At 33.4% G+C, this 18,880-nt stretch overlaps 1 protein-coding gene across 2 annotated transcripts in view; it reads right to left on the reverse strand.

Annotated features, from left to right (window-relative positions):
• LOC135124075 (synaptic vesicle glycoprotein 2B-like) overlaps window positions 1-18,133 on the reverse strand; it is a 37,199-nt gene extending 19,066 nt beyond the window's left edge. Inside the window, exon 1 of one of the 2 annotated variants that reach the window (XM_064048939.1) lies at window positions 18,011-18,133. The gene's annotated coding sequence lies outside the window, so the exon portion shown is untranslated. The remainder of the gene's footprint in view (window positions 1-18,010) is intronic. The other variant, XM_064048937.1, reaches the window with a different exon arrangement.
• Between the last annotated feature and the right edge of the window lie 747 nt (window positions 18,134-18,880).

Genomic DNA, 18,880 nt, shown 5'->3' on the forward strand with positions numbered 1-18,880 from the left:
CCAAAGAGTTCTCTAACGCCAGACGCCACTGAAGATGAATCACCACGTGCTGGATTCTTTCACCCCGCAATGCCGAACCAAATTTCGTTTCTGCGCACGTTTATTGGTGTGTACCTTTTACAGAAAAACACTCTACTAGCCCCACTCACCCAGCGTTTAGTTTCTTAGAAGAGTAAGTCATCTGCCAAAATCAGTCTTATCTTGACAAGTATTGACACCGAATGAAACACTCATCACAATTGAGATCGGGGCGGGTGGGTGGGGCTTAATCTTTGGCTTGTTTTATACTCAAAACGTAGTTTTCTTTAAAAAACACGATTCGTGTTTCACATAGCATTGTCTTATAAAAAATAAGCATTTTGCAATTAGGCTTCGCCTCTCGACTCAGGACGAATAAAAAAATCGTCAGAATTGAGATGGGGTGGGTGGGCGGGACCTATATTTTGTTCTGTAGGGAAATATGCATTTTGCCCCTCGGTCTAACAACGAATGAAAAATTCATCACAACTGAGATCAGGACGGGTAGGTCGTGCTTAATCTTTTTTTTTTCCTTGATATATATAGTTTTCTGTGAACAACAAGATGGTTAAAGATGTTTTCAGTTTCTTGTTGGGAAAAGAAGACTTCTTATATTAAGAAAAAGTGGACAAAATATAGTTGTGCCAGCTGTTTGGTTTTCGTGAAAACGTTCCCATTTTACGTTGTTCGTGTTTTATTTGGCTTAATATCAAAGTTGATGCCAAGCGAGATTGTCAGAAGTAGTAACACATTACTTTTAAAAGGCGATATTCATTTGACAAATCACTCTGGGGCGTGAAACTATGAAATTTGATTTTGCGGAATTTTACTTTTTCGTGATAACCTCTATAGAGTAAAAACAATATAGAAGTCACAGTGTAATAGAAAAAAAGAAGGTTTCACCTTCTTAAAAAAAAGAGCATTGGGAGCCCCGAGAAGATTTGATATTCTTAAAAAAAGATACTTGGTCCCCTCGACGAGGTTTCGCCTTCTTTAAAAAATGACAGTCGAGATCCCCGATAAGGTTTTACATTCTTAAAAAAAGACATTTGGGGCCCCCGAAAAGGTTTCACATTCTTAAAACGAGGTTTCCAGTCCGTTAAAATTCTTATTGGATCGTCTTTTGTTTTTTTTTTTTTTTTAAGTATGACCGTCCATCTTATCCCCTGTGCTTTGCAAAATCTGACTATTATCCGTTCACGATCTTTATATAGTAGGGTTGGCCATGAAAATCTAGTGAGTTTGTTGGTATTCGATGTTTTATTAAATTAAAGGTTAAAAAATATGCCAGAAATAGTTATAAACGTTTGTTGCCGATACTTTCATTTAGCATCTCATCTTTAATTCTCAATCATCAGTTCGTTCTGCTCGCCCACTCTTCTTAGAAATGGAAATTTCGACCTTTGTGAACAGCCTATTTCCATATCTTCCAACTTCTTTTTTCACTTTTCTAAGATTACTAAAAGGGTTGGTAAAAGACAACAACCTTGCTCTAGTGCTTTGATGGGTTTAGCTCTTCTGAAACATTTTTCCGGCGTTAAATTGAATGATTCATCTATATAGCTATTACTAATGCTTACGTAAGTGCTCTTTATTTGCTTTTACTAAATAGTTCCAAACGCTTATTAATAATTCCGATATTTTTTCCCAATCTGCCAAAATAAGGTTTTCACAATGTTTACAAAAATGTTGCCACATGCTTGGAGTACATTTAGAAAGCGCCTCAAGCTATAAATTTTCCACCCTATTTTTTAATGAAGGTTCAGAATTATATGCTTGTTGTAATAGTTCTTACAAAATCTCCACGCCATTTCAATTGGATTCTATTGACAATGGTACGGAGGTATTCTAAGAACTTCATGACCACTTTCTCTTAATGTCTCGTCTACCAAATATCTTTTTTTTCTATTGTTTCTGAAGGGTTTAATTAAATCCCACAACTACTTTTTCGAAAATTTTTTGTCAAATTCAACACTGTGTTTAAAGAACCATTCCTGCATTTCATATTTTTTACTAGAAAAAGTGGGTGGTTTATCCAACTCAACCGAATGATACGGTGCATTGTCTAAAACCACCACACATTTTTGGTTTAACTTTGCCAAAGCAGGAATGAGCTGATTAACCACCCAATTTTGAAAAATTGTCCCGTCCATCGTTTTATGATAGTCTCTATCGTTATTTTTTTAATTTAAAAAATTGTTACAACCATCCAAGAACCCCGTTGAACAACCCGCGTGGAGAATAGTAAACATTGATCCTTCACTTTTAATTTTGGTGGGATTGCTTTTTAAATCAGTATCGTGCACCCAGCGACGAATGGACGAACCATTTTGATAGATCCATGTTTCATCCAAATACACGAAAGTCAAATTTTCACAAGAGTTTAGAAACTGTAAATATGTTCTCAAAAAAGTAATTTTGGCTGCAACGACATGTTTTTGTTCACATAGAATTTTGCGACCATTTACTTCCCTGTGTTTATAACCCACTGACTTAAGAATTTTGTATAATGTGGCTCGCCCCCATTTAAATTCCAACTGTTCCCTAGAATATGCCAAAAGAGTATCTGCAGTGAAGTATTCGTTTTTTTCATTAAATTGCCAAATTTGTCGTTGCAGATCTTTCCGAAACATATAATTTGTAAATATGTAAATCCGTTGGTTTCCGCTTGCCAGATAGTGATGTTTTTAAATTTTGGTCCCCTGTTGATAAAATTTTAGCCACAGTTGATGTTCCCACCTATGACAAAAAAAATTAAAAAATATTTTGCAGCGTACTTTTACATTATAGAAAATATGTTCGAGACCCTCATAGTTGCTTCTTCGAAAGAAAAATCGGGCCTGAACAGTTGTTTGCTTGATTAAAAAATTGCGTCTAATAATTCTGATCTATAGTCTTTGCCATTTCTATTGAAACACCACTTGTTAATCGTAAATTTGGCAACGTTCATATTTAGACAATTTTCTAACTAAAAGCCGTTGTCAATCAACCGAAAGTTGTTACCAATTGCTAAATTTTAAGCAAAATCAACAGGTGGTGTTTCAATAAAAATGGCAAAGACAGTAATAAATGAAGTAGAAAAGTGGCAATCCACCTCATAGCAAATGTCAATCAGACTACTGACAGACAAAAAACTAAATCATCAAATCAGTTTATCCAGCTTAAAAAAAAAATATATCAAAGTCTACTTTACTATATAAAGATCGTGACATTTAATAATATGTTTTTTTGTTTCAGTATTTAGTCGATTTCGTAATTCATCAGTATTCTTATTTCTCCATCTTGTGTTACTTTTGGGCCTACTATCGTTCTTATTACTTTTCTCCCGCATACTTGCAGCTTAGCTTCTTCTTCTTTCGTGATATTTGCCGTTTCTATTGCATATGTCACTATTGTAGTATTGGAGTTTTCTTTTTTTCCTTAGAAATCTGTAGTGGGGTCGGGTTATTTCTCTTGTTTTCTTTTTCTATTTCATTCATCCTGTTTTCTATCTATTCTGTCTTCTTATTTTTACTCAGTTTGTTCGATTCTTCCTTTTTTTCTGTAATTTTCCAAATCGCTATCTGCTGTTGTTTTTAACCATTTTATTCTAGCTAATTTTTTTCTTTCAATGCTTAACTTGCACTCTTCATCGAGCCATGCTTTCTTTTTTTGTTTTCCTTATATCCCACTGTTTCTTTTGCGGCTTCTGTGATGCTGCCTTTTAGAACTTTCCATTTCTCTTCTGTACTATATACAAATAAAGTATTGTTACGAAATAAACCCATACGCCACCCCGGTACGACGCCTATGGACCGTCGGGTGACGCATCGTTGGTGACGCGGCCCAACGACGTTCGAAAAGCCTGGAAGCCGAAGTCGCGAATACCCAATTCGAGAAAGACCTGGATCCCCGAAGTGTGGGTTTAAACAGCGGCCGCCGTCGGGAACGCATTATTATTCAACTAGGAATTATTTTATCGCTGTTAGTTGTGTAAAATCTAGTTAGTAAGAAATAAATCGTTGAGTTTTATTTACCCACTCCAATTTTTATTCGCCGGTACATCGTAACAGTATTTATCCAATGAGTGCTAAGAAATTATTACATTTAAATATAAATAAGAATTAATAAAAAAAGAAAATACATACATGAAAGGAGATTATTAAGAAAATTAAATAAAATAACAATAATATAATACATATTACAACAGCTTAGAAGTCTTCAGTTGGCTTTTAAAACGATTTCTTGATGTCCCAAACAATTCCACTTCATCATTATATGTATTTGCCAATATTGACAATCTAGCAATAGGAGAAAAAAAAATAGTTTTATGAAAATCCACCTTAAATACGGGATGGTTACGAGTAGTTCTTGAAGGACAACGTAACTTGAACTTTTCCAAAAGTAAGGAACAATCTATTTCACCTGAAATCAAATTATGTCAAAATATTAGATCTTTTCTCGTTCTTCTCAGTCCCAACGAGTCCAACTTCAATACTTTCCTAAGTTCTTGATAATTATATTGATAACCCTGATGCCCAATCCCTAACTTAGATGAACAGATGCGCAAAAGTTTATTTTGAACATCCTCCAACGTTTTAACATTTATTTGGTAAAAGGAGACCAAACGTTATACTATAAAATGGAGCGAACCAAAGATATATATGCCAATTTAAACGTATCAATTGGAAACTTCTTGTTTCCTTGTTTTTTTTCTTGTCGTTTTCAATTTATTCTGGATGCGCCCTTCGTATCTCTTTTGGGTCTCATCTTTTTCTAGTTCTTGTATACTTAACTTTTTCTTCTGTTCTGTTTCTCTGCTCCTCCATACCATATTGCATATTCTCCTCTGTCCCCATCTTACTTCTTGTAAGCATGCTACATCCACTTCGTAATTTTTTAGTTCATTAGCTACTTCTTCCATTTTCCCTAGTGCCAGTAATGTTCTTACATTCCACGATCCGATTCGCATTCTCTGTTTTTTTATTGTTTTTCTTTTTGGTTTCTTTTCTAGTTTCCTGTTTCGGTCATGTCCTGCTTTCTCATTGTCCTTTTTCATTGCCATGTTCGTTACCGTTTTTTCCTTTTTCCCTTGTGGTGATCGAATTTAAATCAAAGTTTTCGCGCTGAAATTAATTAACAGCGGCGCGAAATCACACTTGAATAATTTGAATTTGAAAAAAAAAAAAACAACAATCACAAAAAGGAAATCGTTAAACATAGACAAATATGCATGTCGGCTTTAATGCACGTAGCGCTTAGGGGTTAGTTTGCATGATTATTGAGTTAGATGGTAGCACGTAGCGCTAGGGAGATTTCAGTTAGAGGGTTGGTTGGTTGGTAGAGAAGCTGCATGGCGTAGCGTCATTATGAATGTGCTGGTGTGAGTGTAATCACGTGGTAAGCGCTAGGTTTAAATTAGTTGGTTTGGTAGTTGATAAAATGGGAGGAAGCCTTTGTTTAACGACAATTAATCGTAACTTTCATAATGGCACGAAACACGTGCTGTAAATTTGTTTCATTGCTTGTAAATTCACCAATCAGGATTATTTAAATAAACCACTTGCGAGAAGATTTCATGAAAATTCACTTAGATCATGATATAATTTGACATAATGAACACTCTTTGTTTGAATCGTTGATTAAGTGTGCCAATATTAATCTCGTTTTTTTATCTTTCATTTAAAATCTGTCGAAGTAGGGCTTTACAGGAAGTGATTTTTAGTTCGGGCCATGCTTTATTTAGCTATATTTGTGCATCTGTATTTTGGATGGCGGCAAACGAGTTGTTATTTTCACCGTTCTTTGTTCAGACGGCAGCCATTTTGAAGCGTCCATTTTGTTTCTTTTTTTTAACCGAGCACATGTTTTAACTGTAGAATAGTAGTAACGTAATATTTTATTTGCACAAGTTTATTTCACACCAGATCTTTGTTTTATAAATCTTTGCTAAATTTTGGTCATGAAAATACTTTGTTGATGAACGTTTCTGTCATATAAACTATCTGATGTCCAATTTTTATCTCAATTAAGAATTATATGTTGTTTGAATTTTCGTAAGAGTGTATGGCGAATTTAAATGTTGTTTATTGCTCTTTGTTGAAACTTTAACACTTGTTCGGTTGTAATTTAATATTAGAGTCATAGGGATTGAACATTTAAATGGAATTGAAGTCAAATAACACATAACTCGTAGCGTACGTGGGGCGCGCGACTCCTTCTCAAACTGACGGGATTGATCGCGTCACCTGTACAAGTCCGCGGGTTTGTATAGCGTCAGGGGGCGATCGCGGGTTTGTAACGCTGTCGATTTGGCCCAATAGTCGAGACCCAACTACAGATCTGCGATCGTAAAGTTTGTCTAGAATTATAAGAATTTTATGGACTCCCAAAGTTAATTCGTTTTACAGTCCTGTTGTCAATTTTATTGTACAGCTGAAGAGCGGGGCGAACTCAGGTACAGAAAACATCGGCTTTCCCCTGACAGGCTCTTTACCTATACAATAGAATTGATGCCTGGGCTTAAGGTTGGGAGTCCGTAAAATTCTTATAATTCTGGACAAACTTTAACGGCCTTGTTTCGCAGGGCACGACGCCCCCTCTGGGTAATTTGCTGTGCTCGAAAATGAAATTGATATATGTTGTTCGACCGCCACACTCTCACAACGATTCGGGTACTGCCATCCATTTTACATATGTGTAGGTTTTGTGTTTGTCCGGTTTTTATATGTGTATGTCTGTCAATTCGCGAGTGTTTTTCTTTCATATATCTTAAGGTGTTTGAAATGTAATATTTCGGTGAATAAAAGCCCAGGGGGTTTTTGGGAATGAAGACCGGTGACGCCTTGACCCTGCGGAGTCGCCAGAAGGGCAAGCTGAGTCCATTTCGCTCTTCGTTTCTTTTCCTCCTAAGGAAGGATTTCGACCTTCCTAATTTTGTCTATTATTTCTTGCGCTCTCACCTCACATGCAGTATATGCTCACTTTTTCAAAAACAAAAAAAAAAACACAACGTAGGTTCCTATTTGTTAGACGATCACAGCCAAGGCCAAACTTTGAATTTTTTAATTTTTCGCGGGCCTTTCAAACTTTTTCAAGGTTCAATTAAAGGCGGGAAGTTTGGGTTATCACACCCTTTTTCACCTGTTAGTTTTCTGGATCGTTATATTCATTCTGTGTTCATTTTTGTGTGGTTCTCTGTAACAAGTTTTCCCTCATTTATATCCCACTTCATAATGACGTTATTAAGTAATTGTTATTTTTTGGAAACCTATTTTGACCATTGGTCCTTTATTCTTCCTTTCGTCTCTCGCAATTTCTCTTAGTTCTGTTTGTATTTTCCTTTCTTTCTCTGTCATTTCTGAATCAATATATAACTTCTTGTCCTTTTTTTTTCTTTCTACTATCGTTATTTCATCATTGAAGTTAACCATTTCTATTATGCATTTCTTCGGGCCAATTTTTTATCTTGGCATCAATCTCCTTTTCCAACATACTTTCCATTGTTTTTGACATCTCTTCTTAGCTTTGCTTGATTGTTTCTATTCCGGTAATCACTAGATTGTTGCGAATTTTTTCCATTTATTATCTTTTCCATTTTGTTTTCTGTCTTTATTAAGGCCTCTGCTATTTGTTTCTTTTCTCTTTCGGTCCAACTCTCTAACATTGTTTGACATCTAGGTTCCATAGACGTCCGATAGAGGGCGTAACTACTGAGCCACAGCAACATCAGGGAAACGTCGAGAAAATATAAAAGCGGTCATTCACCCGGTAAGTAAAAATTAAGCAAAAATCCTACGAAAAGCTGAGCAAAACACTGAGCAAGAGACGAACAAAATATCTAGCAAAAATGAAAAAAAAATTAGAGAAGAAAGTGAACAGCAGAAAAAATGGTACAAGAAAAGTTAGCAAAAAATCGAGCAAAATATCAAACAAAAGTATGAACAAAAAAGATAAAAAATTTGACAAAAATTGAGGAAAAAAATTAAACAAAAAAAAAACTGAAAAAAATTGAGCGAAAAATAGCTAAAAAAATCTGCAAAATTTCAACAAAAATAAAAAAACAGCAAAAATTCGAACAAAAATGGTTTAAAAAAAATTAGTAAAAAACAAGCAAAAAAATAACAAAAAAGAAGATTCAATGCAAAAATCGGTTTAAAAAAATAAGTAAAAAACAAGCAAAAAAAATTAAAAAAATACAAAAATTTAAAAAAAAATACAAAAATTAAAAAAAATTGAAAATAAACAAAAAGAAGATTCAGAAAAAAAGGTTAGCAAAAAATTAAATAAAAACATGAGTAAAAAAGCGAACAAAAATCCGACCAAAAATTGAGCAAGATATCGAAAAAAAAACGCAAAAAGTCAAACAAAAAAAATACCGAAATACAGGCTTTCTTGAAAAAAACAAAAAATATTGGTCGAAAGTTGTTTCGACAGAACTCCCTCGCTCTTGAAGTACAATGAAACATATCTAGCATTTAACAGTATCCGACATTTTCTATGAAAATGGAGTGATCCGTTCCTGATTTAATCAATAAAATAAATTGTCTCATTCATTAATTTTTTTGAGCGTCCTGTATAGTAATCAAATCTAAAAAATATAAATGCCATGATAAATCACAAGTAAAAACTCATCATATTTTGCACATTTTGGGTAGAATTTATTTGGAAAAAATTTTGAGATGACGTCATCAATTTTTTGGTGGGAGTAAACAGATATATTTTTATTAACAATTTACCATGCTTACAATAACTTTAAAACGTCTGCAAGATTTCAAAGTATTCAGTTTTGCAATTCTTGGTTTATCCAATTAAATAAATCGACTGATTCATTTTTTTTTTAGAGATCCGTATAAGCAAATGTATTAAATGAGGTTCTTAATTTAATCAATTAAAAATTGGTCGAAGGCTATAAGTATAATCCGACAAATCCAGCTTTCTAAAAAATATATGAAATTTGATTTTACAATTTTATCGTTCTTTTACCTTCATCCAGGAACGAGAGGCGGCTATCAAATAAAAAATCTTAAATGTCACTATGGGTCAAAGGCATCTTGTGTAGAAGCCCTGTTAGTTCTCTTTCTAATAACAATGTTTGAATTTTTAAAATCGGTGGATGGGTTCCTAACAAATTGCATTATGAAAAATCAATAAAATATCACCTCTTAAATGGACCGACTATTGTCGCCTACTACGGGAACGATTGCTCAAATTTTTAGGTTGGCAATTCTGAATTATTGGTAGCAAAGTCAGTTCACAGTTATCAATTTTGACAAGGGCTGAATAGGTGCTCAAAATTGCAATTTGACATCAGATATGCCAACATAAAATTTTAAATGTGTTGCCAACGTGACAAAAAAAGTCACTAACATTCATAGTGGCTCCGTGTAGATAAGTAATTTCTAAAGTTAAACATTCTGTGTAAGACTTAATACAACATGTAAATTTTAAAATTTGTATTTTTAAAAACAATGAAGTTTTCAATTTTTAAATATTACCATTTTACACAGAAATACAGATATCTTGGAGTGAACTTGAATTCAAAAATCCTGCTATTTGACATCGGTTTTTTTTGTTTCTTTTTTCATTAAAAAAAAAAATTTTGGTGTTTAAAATTTGCGTAAAACACCTTGTAGGTACATACATTTAAAAAACATATAAAAATAATTATAAATTGTTGTCTCAAATGTTTCAATAGACGACGAGAAATGTGCAATCATCCGTTACCAGATAATTGAAACGTCCTGTATATGCGTAAATAATACTTTCCACAGTAAGTCGCACCAGTAAAGCTTTTTTTATGGGGAGTGGATTTATACACTAGTTATTACTCGTATATATTAAATTTTCTGAAACACAGAGATATACGTTAGAAAAAACGTTATAAATAAAAATCAGAAGTTCAAAATCACCAAAATAGGATACAAAGGATGTTTACATTATGTATAATTGTGCCTAAATACGTTCCTATTTCCATTTCTAATTAATTCTCTGAAGTAAGGTTTATTAAGTTGTTTACACGCCAAATAGGTAAATGAATAATGAAACTCAGCCAGTCTATGTAGAGGTATTTGCTTCAAATTGTTATTTCTAATTAAATGAGGTTGTAACTCACTACGTGAACTAAGACTTGATGTTTCATTACAATACAACAGAGTAAAATATAATACATATTTTAAAATGTTATAACAGGGCCTGTCTAATTTGCAGACCACAGTTTATCTTGCAGACTGGGGGTTAAAAATGCTCCAATCAAGTTGAAACTCAACATTTGCTTATTTCTCAATACGAAGATTGTTGGTACAAAATTTCAACCCGTTCGGAGAAACCCTTAAAAACCACCCCCAAAACAACCTTGCAGACTGGGGGTTAAAAATACTCCAATCAAGTTAAATTTTGACATTCGCTAGTTTTTTAATACGAGAATTATTGATGCAAAATTTCAGCCCATTCGGAGAAACCCTCAAAAATCACCCCCAAAACAACCTTGCAGACTGGGGGTTAAAAATCCTTCAATCAAATCAAAACTCGATATTTGCTTATTTCTCAATACGAAAATTGTTAATAGAAAATTTCAACCCGTTCGGAGAAACCGTTAAAAACTACCCCTAAAACAACCTTGCAGACTAGGGCTTAAAAATACTCTAATCAGTTCAAAATTTGACATTCGCTAGTTTTTCAATACGAGGATTATTGATGCAAAATTTCACCCCATTCGGAGAAACCCTCAAAAATAACGCCCAAAACAACCTTGCAGACTGGGGGTAAAAAATGCTTCAATCAAATCAAAACTCGATATTTGCTTATTTCTCAATACGAAGATTATTGATACAAAATTTCAACCCGTTCGGAGAAACCGTTAAAAACTATCCCCAAAACAACCTTGCAGACTGGAGCTTAGAAATACTCTGATCAAGTTAAATTTTGACAATCCCTAGTTTTTTAATACGAGGATTATTGATGCAAAATTTCAGCCCATTCGAAGAAACCCGCAAAAATCACCCCCAAAACAACCTTGCAGACTGGGCGTTAAAAATGCTCCAATGAAGTCAAAATTTGATATTCGCTTGTTTCTCAATATGAGGATTATAGATACAAAATTTCAGCCTATTCGAAAAAAACCCTCAAAAATCACCCCCAAAACAACCTTGCAGACTGGGGATTAAAAATGCTTCAATCAAAGCAAAACTCGACAGTCGCTTATTTCTCAATACAAAGATTGTTGATACAAAATTTCAAGCCGTTCGGAGAAACCCTTAAAAATCACCCCCAAAACAACCTTGCAGACTGGGTGTTAAAAATGCTCCCATCAAGTCAGAACTCGATATTTCTTAATTTCTCAATACAAAGATTGTTGATACAAAATTTCAAGCCGTTCGGAGAAACTCTTAAAAATCACCCCCAAAACAACCTTGCAGAATGGGGGTGAAAAATGCTCCAATCAAGTCAAAACTCGATATGTCCTAATTTCTCAATACGAAGATTGTTGATAAAAATTTCAACCCGTTCGGAGAAATCGTTGAAAACTACCCCCAAAACAACCTTGCAGACTGGGGCTTAAAAATACTCCAATCAAGTCAAAATTTTATATTTGCTAGTTTATCAATATGGGGTTTATCGATACGAAATCTCAGCCTATTTGAAGAAACCCTCAAAAATCACCCCCAAAACAACCTTGCAGGCTGGGGATTAAAAATACTCCAATCAAGTCAAAACTCGACATTTACTTATTTCTCAATACGAAGATTGTTGGCACAAAAATTTAACCCGTTGGCAGAGACCCTTAAAAACTACCCCCAGACAGACTTACAGACTGGGGGTAAAAAATACTTCAGTCAAGTCAAAACTCGAGATTTGCTTATTTCTCAATACGAAGATTGTTGATGCAAAATTTCAACCCGTTTGGAGAAACCGTTAAAAGCTACCCCCAAAACAACGTTGAAGACTGGGCCTTAAAAATATTATTACCAAATCGAAACTTGGTGTTTAGTTTTTATGTATACGAGAAGTGATAATGCAAAAAAACAGCCTTTTTTAAGCTGCTCTTAACAAGTACCCCAAAGCAATCTTTCATACGGGAGCTTAAAAATACTCCAATTGAGTCGAAAGTTACCACTTGCTGAGTTCTTTACACAAAAAATTATCATGTCAAATTTTAGTCACCTTGAAGCAACTTAAAAAAATGATTGATAGTTGAAATTCATTTAAAGTACAAGTAGCAGAAAAATTTCAGACACATATAAAGAGACAGTACATTATGTCTAGAATGAGAGGAGGGAAGATTGTTTGAAAAAATGTCTGGTACCGCGTTTTCTACTAGGGTCATAAATGGTTCTTCCAGGTCCTCCGAGAAACTGGTTGTTCCAGTGGCGTGCTCGAAAGCGTTTGCGGGATACTAGGCATAAAACAAAAATAATTTCATAAGAAAGCATATAAAAGTAACAGCAGCAAATTTACTTGAGTTTTTAATTAGTTAAGATTCGTTGCTACGGTCGTTGTGTTATCTCCACCTTTGCGCAAACCGAGCTAATTCCTACAATAATTAATCACCTAATGATCTTAATATGCATTGTTAATTATGAAAAATATTGTTTTGTTACCTTTTATAACTGTATTTTTATGCGTATACACTGACCGGCAAAAAACCTACCACGCTGTAAAATTTCGCAAAACCAAACTTTAAAAATTGTTAATTTAACTACCTAGTGATCGTTATTTTATTAAAGAACCATTCACTGTTGACACATGATGTATAAATTAGCAACAAAAAAGAAGACAAATAAAGGCAGAATTAAATTTAATTTAACAAAATAACAGAAACAGAGCGACAATTTGGGAGACGTCTGTAAGAGTTAACGACATTAGTTTCGCGTGAAAACGTTTATTAACTGCCAAACTTATAATCAAATGATGAAAAACACTGTTTACAGCAACAGCCTCCTTTATTATTTTAATTAAGAAAATATCCTAATTGGTCTGTTTCTGTTATTTTGTTAAATTAATTTAAATTTTGCGTTTATTTGTCTTCTTTTTTTTGTTAATTTGTACATCATGTGTCAACAGTTTATAAATAAGGTATGTAGTGCCATTGGAAAGATTAAAATCATGTATATTTTCAAATTCTATATTTTTTTTCTTGCATTTTCATATCTATATCGTTATTTCCATCTAAGAATTTAATTTATCAATACAACTAAAATTTCTCTAAATACATGCACTCAACTAGATTAGTCTTAACTGTAGTCGTCTTTACTTTTACTAAGATGTTCCAATTCTATGTCACTTTCACCGCTAGTACGTAAAAGAGTTTTGAGAAAAATTTACATATACTCCTATCTTTTTTTTAACTTAAAATGCAATCGAATCAAGTTACATTTGCAACAGCGTAACCAAACACCTTTCTTATTTCCCATTTTATACAATTTATGTCATAGATTTATGTCAATTAACGCTTAAACAATGTCATACAAAATAGAGTTGCAAAGAGCCATATACCAGTTAATATAGTGAATATATTTTGGACCAAATATATTACACGCGCAACTATATACAGAACAATTAAAGACTGCGAGGTAGCAATACCACAATAAGTTTAGAAAGATTAAGAAGAAAGACAAGAGCCTGGAACATCAACAAGAAGATTGGCTCGATTGTTTAGAGTTCCTATATAACACTTTCTATAGAAATAGGCAAAAACAACTTCAAATACAGCAAAAGAGCTAAATGTTCAAAACATACAGCATCGCAGTTAGAGAGAATTCTTAGATGTTGCCGGTTATTGAGAATTCATCATTTTCTGGACAATCGTGTGGTTGTGCTGGGCGATGAAAAATATTTTACGTTTGCCCATTCAGAGATGGAAGGTAACGATGGATTTTATACAAACAATATAGAAGAAATTACAAGTAAAATTTAAGTCGAAGGCAAAGTTTGAAGATAAAATTTTGGTTTGATGGGCTATATCTCCGGCCGGCGTTTCAGCACAATTCATTGGCCGTGCTAGAGGTGACGCGGTCAATACATAACAATACGTATATGGGAACACCATAATAACGAAGATGTAATATTTTGTCCAAATTTAGCAAGTTGCCATTATACTAGAATGTCCAGGGATTGGTTAGAAAGCAATAATATAAGTTTTGTACCTAAGAAAAGGTAATCCCCCCATAGTGCCCCCACTGCAAACAATCGAAAACAAAATTTGGGGAATACTAAGTAGAAAGGTTTACAACAACGGCTGGGAAGCCAATTTAGAAGAACAATTAAGAAGAACAATTTACCAGACAGTTAGAGAGATGGAGGTGGACACCATCCAAAGGCTGTAAGACCCATACATATGAAGACAATTTTGCGTCGTATTGAATATAACGAATCTTTATCTGTTTTCCCATTAATAATAATTAATTAAAAAATTAGCACATTTCTGGGTTCTTTTTGAAATCCAAATAAAATTAAGTTTGAGCTTCCTGTTATTAATTTAAACTTTCTCTCAAAACGTTTTTTTTTACGTTAAGTTTCTCGGAAATTAAAAATGTCTCTAATTTTCTTTAAAATATCTCTAAGATTTCGTTTCCTCTGAATTTTAAATTTTCTCTTCTGGACACCACTAACTTTGTATTTTTTGACTGATGATTTAATTATATCTCAAAGAACTCAAAACCAGCATATAGTATGTACTGAATGAACCAAGTTAACAGCAAAAATGACGTGTAAAAACGCACAAAAAATGAGAGATTGAACGAAAAAATGCCGAACTTATGCATTCCTACATAGTAGCAACAATTATCTAACAGCGATAAACATGAACTCAAATTATCACAATTCACGTATCTGTAACAAATACTCCTATATTCGTAATTTATATATTTTTTAAATTTAAATATTAATAAATTAACTAAGAATTAACAATAAAATAATAAAAAAATAAATTAATGTCAAATTTTGACTTGATTAGAGTATTTTTAAGCCCTAGTCTGCAAGGTTGTTTTAGGGGTAGTTTTTAACGGTTTCTCCGAACAGGTTGAAATTTTGTATTAACCATCTTCGTATTGAGAAATAAGCAAATATCGAGTTTTAACTAGATTGGAGCATTTTTAACCCCCAGTCTGCAAGGTTGTTTTAGGGGTGATTTTTGCGGGTTTCTCCGAATGGGCTGAAATTTTGCATCAATCATCCTCGTATTAAAAAACTAGGGATTGTCAAAATTTAACTTGATCAGAGTATTTTTAAGCTCCAGTCTGCAGGTTGTTTTGGGGGTAGTTTTTAACAGTTTCTCCGAACGGCTTGAAATTTTGTATCAACAATCTTCGTATTGAGAAATAAGCAAATATCGAGTTTTAACTTGATTGGAGCATTTTTAACCCCCAGTCTGCAAGCTTGTTTTGGGGGTGATTTTTGAGGGTTTCTCCGAATGGGCTGAAATTTTGCATCAATAATCCTCCTATTGAAAAACTAGCGAATGTCAAAATTTAACTTGATTAGAGTAGTTTTAAGTGCCATTCTGCAAGGTTGTTTTGGGGATGATTTTTGAGGGTTTCTCCGAATGGGCTGAAATTTTGCATCAATAATCCTCGTATTAAAAAACTAGGGATTGTCAAAATTTAACTTGATCAGAGTATTTTTAAGCTCCAGTCTGCAAGGTTGTTTTGGGGGTAGTTTTTAACGGTTTCTCCGAACAGGTTGAAATTTTGTGTCAATAATCTTTGTATTGAGAAATAAGCAAATATCGAGTTTTGATTTGATTGAAGCATTTTTTACCCCCAGTCTGCAAGGTTGTTTTGGGGATGATTTTTGAGGGTTTCTCCGAATGGGGTGAAATTTTGCATCAATAATCCTCGTATTAAAAAACTAGGGATTGTCAAAATTTAACTTGATCAGAGTATTTTTAAGCTCCAGTCTGCAGGTTGTTTTGGGGGTAGTTTTTAACAGTTTCTCCGAACGGCTTGAAATTTTGTATCAACAATCTTCGTATTGAGAAATAAGCAAATATCGAGTTTTAACTTGATTGGAGCATTTTTAACCCCCAGTCTGCAAGGTTGTTTTGGGGGTGATTTTTGAGGGTTTCTCCGAATGGGCTGAAATTTTGCATCAATAATCCTCCTATTGAAAAACTAGCGAATGTCAAAATTTAACTTGATTAGAGTATTTTTAAGTGCCATTCTGCAAGGTTGTTTTGGGGATGATTTTTGAGGGTTTCTCCGAATGGGCTGAAATTTTGCATCAATAATCCTCGTATTAAAAAACTAGGGATTGTCAAAATTTAGCTTGATCAGAGTATTTTTAAGCTCCAGTCTGCAAGGTTGTTTTGGGGGTAGTTTTTAACGGTTTCTCCGAACAGGTTGAAATTTTGTGTCAATAATCTTTGTATTGAGAAATAAGCAAATATCGAGTTTTGATTTGATTGAAGCATTTTTTACCCCCAGTCTGCAAGGTTGTTTTGGGGATGATTTTTGAGGGTTTCTCCGAATGGGGTGAAATTTTGCATCAATAATCCTCGTATTGAAAAACTAGCGAATGTCAAATTTTGAATTGATTAGAGTATTTTTAAGCCCTAGTCTGCAAGGTTGTTTTAGGGGTAGTTTTTAACGATTTTTCCGAACGGGTTGAAATTTTGTATCTACAATCTTCGTATTGAGAAATAATCAAATATCGAGTTTTGATTTGATTGAAGGATTTTTAACCCCCAGTCTGCAAGGTTGTTTTGGGGGTGATTTTTGAGGGTTTCTCCGAATGGGCTGAAATTTTGCATCAATAATCCTCCTATTGAAAAACTAGCGAATGTCAAAATTTAACTTGATTAGAGTATTTTTAAGTGCCAGTCTGCAAGGTTGTTTAGGGGGTAGTTTTTAACGGTTTCTCCGATCGGGTTGAAATTTTGTGTCAATAATCTTCGTATTGAGAAATAAGCAAATGTTGAGTTTCAACTTGATTGGAGCATTTTTAACCCCCAGTCTGCAAGATAAACTGTGGTCTGCAAATTAGAAACGCCTTACAGAAAATACTAAAATGATTACACACTAAGAATGAAACTGATGGAAATTGCTAACAAAAATTTTGAGCAATGAAAACATCTTTCATTTCTTTCCATTTCATTCCACAACCACATGTTGAGTGAATTTTTTAACCTTTGACATACATACATCCATCCTTGATATTTGATTCCTCGTTCATCATATGATTCGTGACTATCAAATTTTCTTGATGACGACAGTGTCATCCATTTATTCGCTGTCTTTTTTTAATATTAATTTCGATAATGTGATTCCTTGAGCGAGAATTGTGTATTGCGTGCGTTTTATATCTATTTATATTTACTAAAAGAGTTTTTATGGTACACGCATTACGGCTACACGCATATGAGGAAAAGGACGTTCTTTGTCCTTGTTACAGATATGTCATCTAACAAAATTTCAAGGAAATATCACTAACTGGAAAAATATGTAACTATGCGATTATTTTTGTAGGATATTAACTGGGTCGAGTTTCACAAGTGACAGTAAATATTATACTTTGAAATATATATAAACAAATTTAAAGTCAGTCAAGCAGTGTTTTTGTATATATTACTAATTATGTATTTTTTTTTAACTTTTATTTAAATTATTTTAAAGTAACCCTACCTCCAGTCAATTTGTATTTGAACTATCAATATTTAAGTTGTGTAAATATCGATCATCTATTAATAAGAAACCATAGGCCACATAATAAAGAAAGTTTATTCTGTACGAATTAGTTATATCAAAATATTCTAAAATAATAACTATATTAAAAAAAAACTCTTTAAATATTAATACTGAAAAAATGTAGATGAATAATAAATACGAATAGTCATACGTAATCCGCGAATGAGAATCGTAATATCAAAGAAGAAACAATATTATTCAACAGAAGTTTCCACAAATTCTCCATCATTGATGAGAAAAATTGACTCAAAAAAAAAGAAATTGCAACATATCACAAATTTTGATAAAAAAATATCATAGTTTTATACAAAATTAATGAGGAACATACTTACATTGTGACAGCTGCGTGTGTTTTAGCGAAGACGTTCAAAATGTAGTCATTGCTGTATTTATTAACCATATTTTAAAATTGCACAAGTTATTTATTTTAAGCGAAATCGTTTATTGATTTAATGCTGTATGAAATAGGCAATTACTGTTTTACGGCAACCAGTAATACACAGCATGTAGAGCCACATTTATTAAATTTAAATATATGCAACCAGTAATACAGAACATCCTTATGACAAAGTGTCTTTAATTAGTAATTACATCTGACTTTTTTACATTGTGTCAGTTTTGTTGCAAATTACTATGAAATTGCCAATAGAAGTATATTTTTCTAAATAATTTGTAAAAGTAGCTTTACATTTTGCTGACAATGACGAAGTGATTTCTTGAAAATGCAACGTTACAGGTTTTTTTTTCTATAACAAAAATGGGTTATTCGTCCATTGCCAACTAGAGAAATCGGATTTTACAAACTTTTAAGTTATATTACAGCTATAGTTTTCTACTTTATTTTGCTAGCGAATATAAAAGTATTCTTAGTAAGAGTGTCTAAGTGAAGAAAGAAATCTACTTCTCGTTGTTAGGCCACGCTTGAATTCCAAAGCTCCCCACAGCTTTTCATTTGGTTCAGTAGAGTGCGCTGGACGCTTTAACATCGATTTTCTCCTTCTCGTTCTTCCAGCAAAGCTCTCCTGCTCGTTATTAATATCATAAGGGAATAAGCTGCTGTTATTGCGCAGCCCAAGGCAATTTTCTGCTTTCCTCCCTCGAGACAAGTAAACGTTGCATAATTGTTTAATTATTGAGTATAATCTAGGCATCCGCTCAGCACGGTTTACACTGTAATCAAAATTTTACAACAAAAACCCTCA

The sequence above is a fragment of the Zophobas morio genome, unplaced genomic scaffold, assembly GCF_036711695.1.
Source record: "Zophobas morio isolate AGI-343-1 ecotype UQ-CSIRO unplaced genomic scaffold, CSIRO_AGI_Zmor_V1 ptg000007l, whole genome shotgun sequence".
Taxonomy (NCBI): Eukaryota; Metazoa; Arthropoda; class Insecta; order Coleoptera; family Tenebrionidae; genus Zophobas; species Zophobas morio.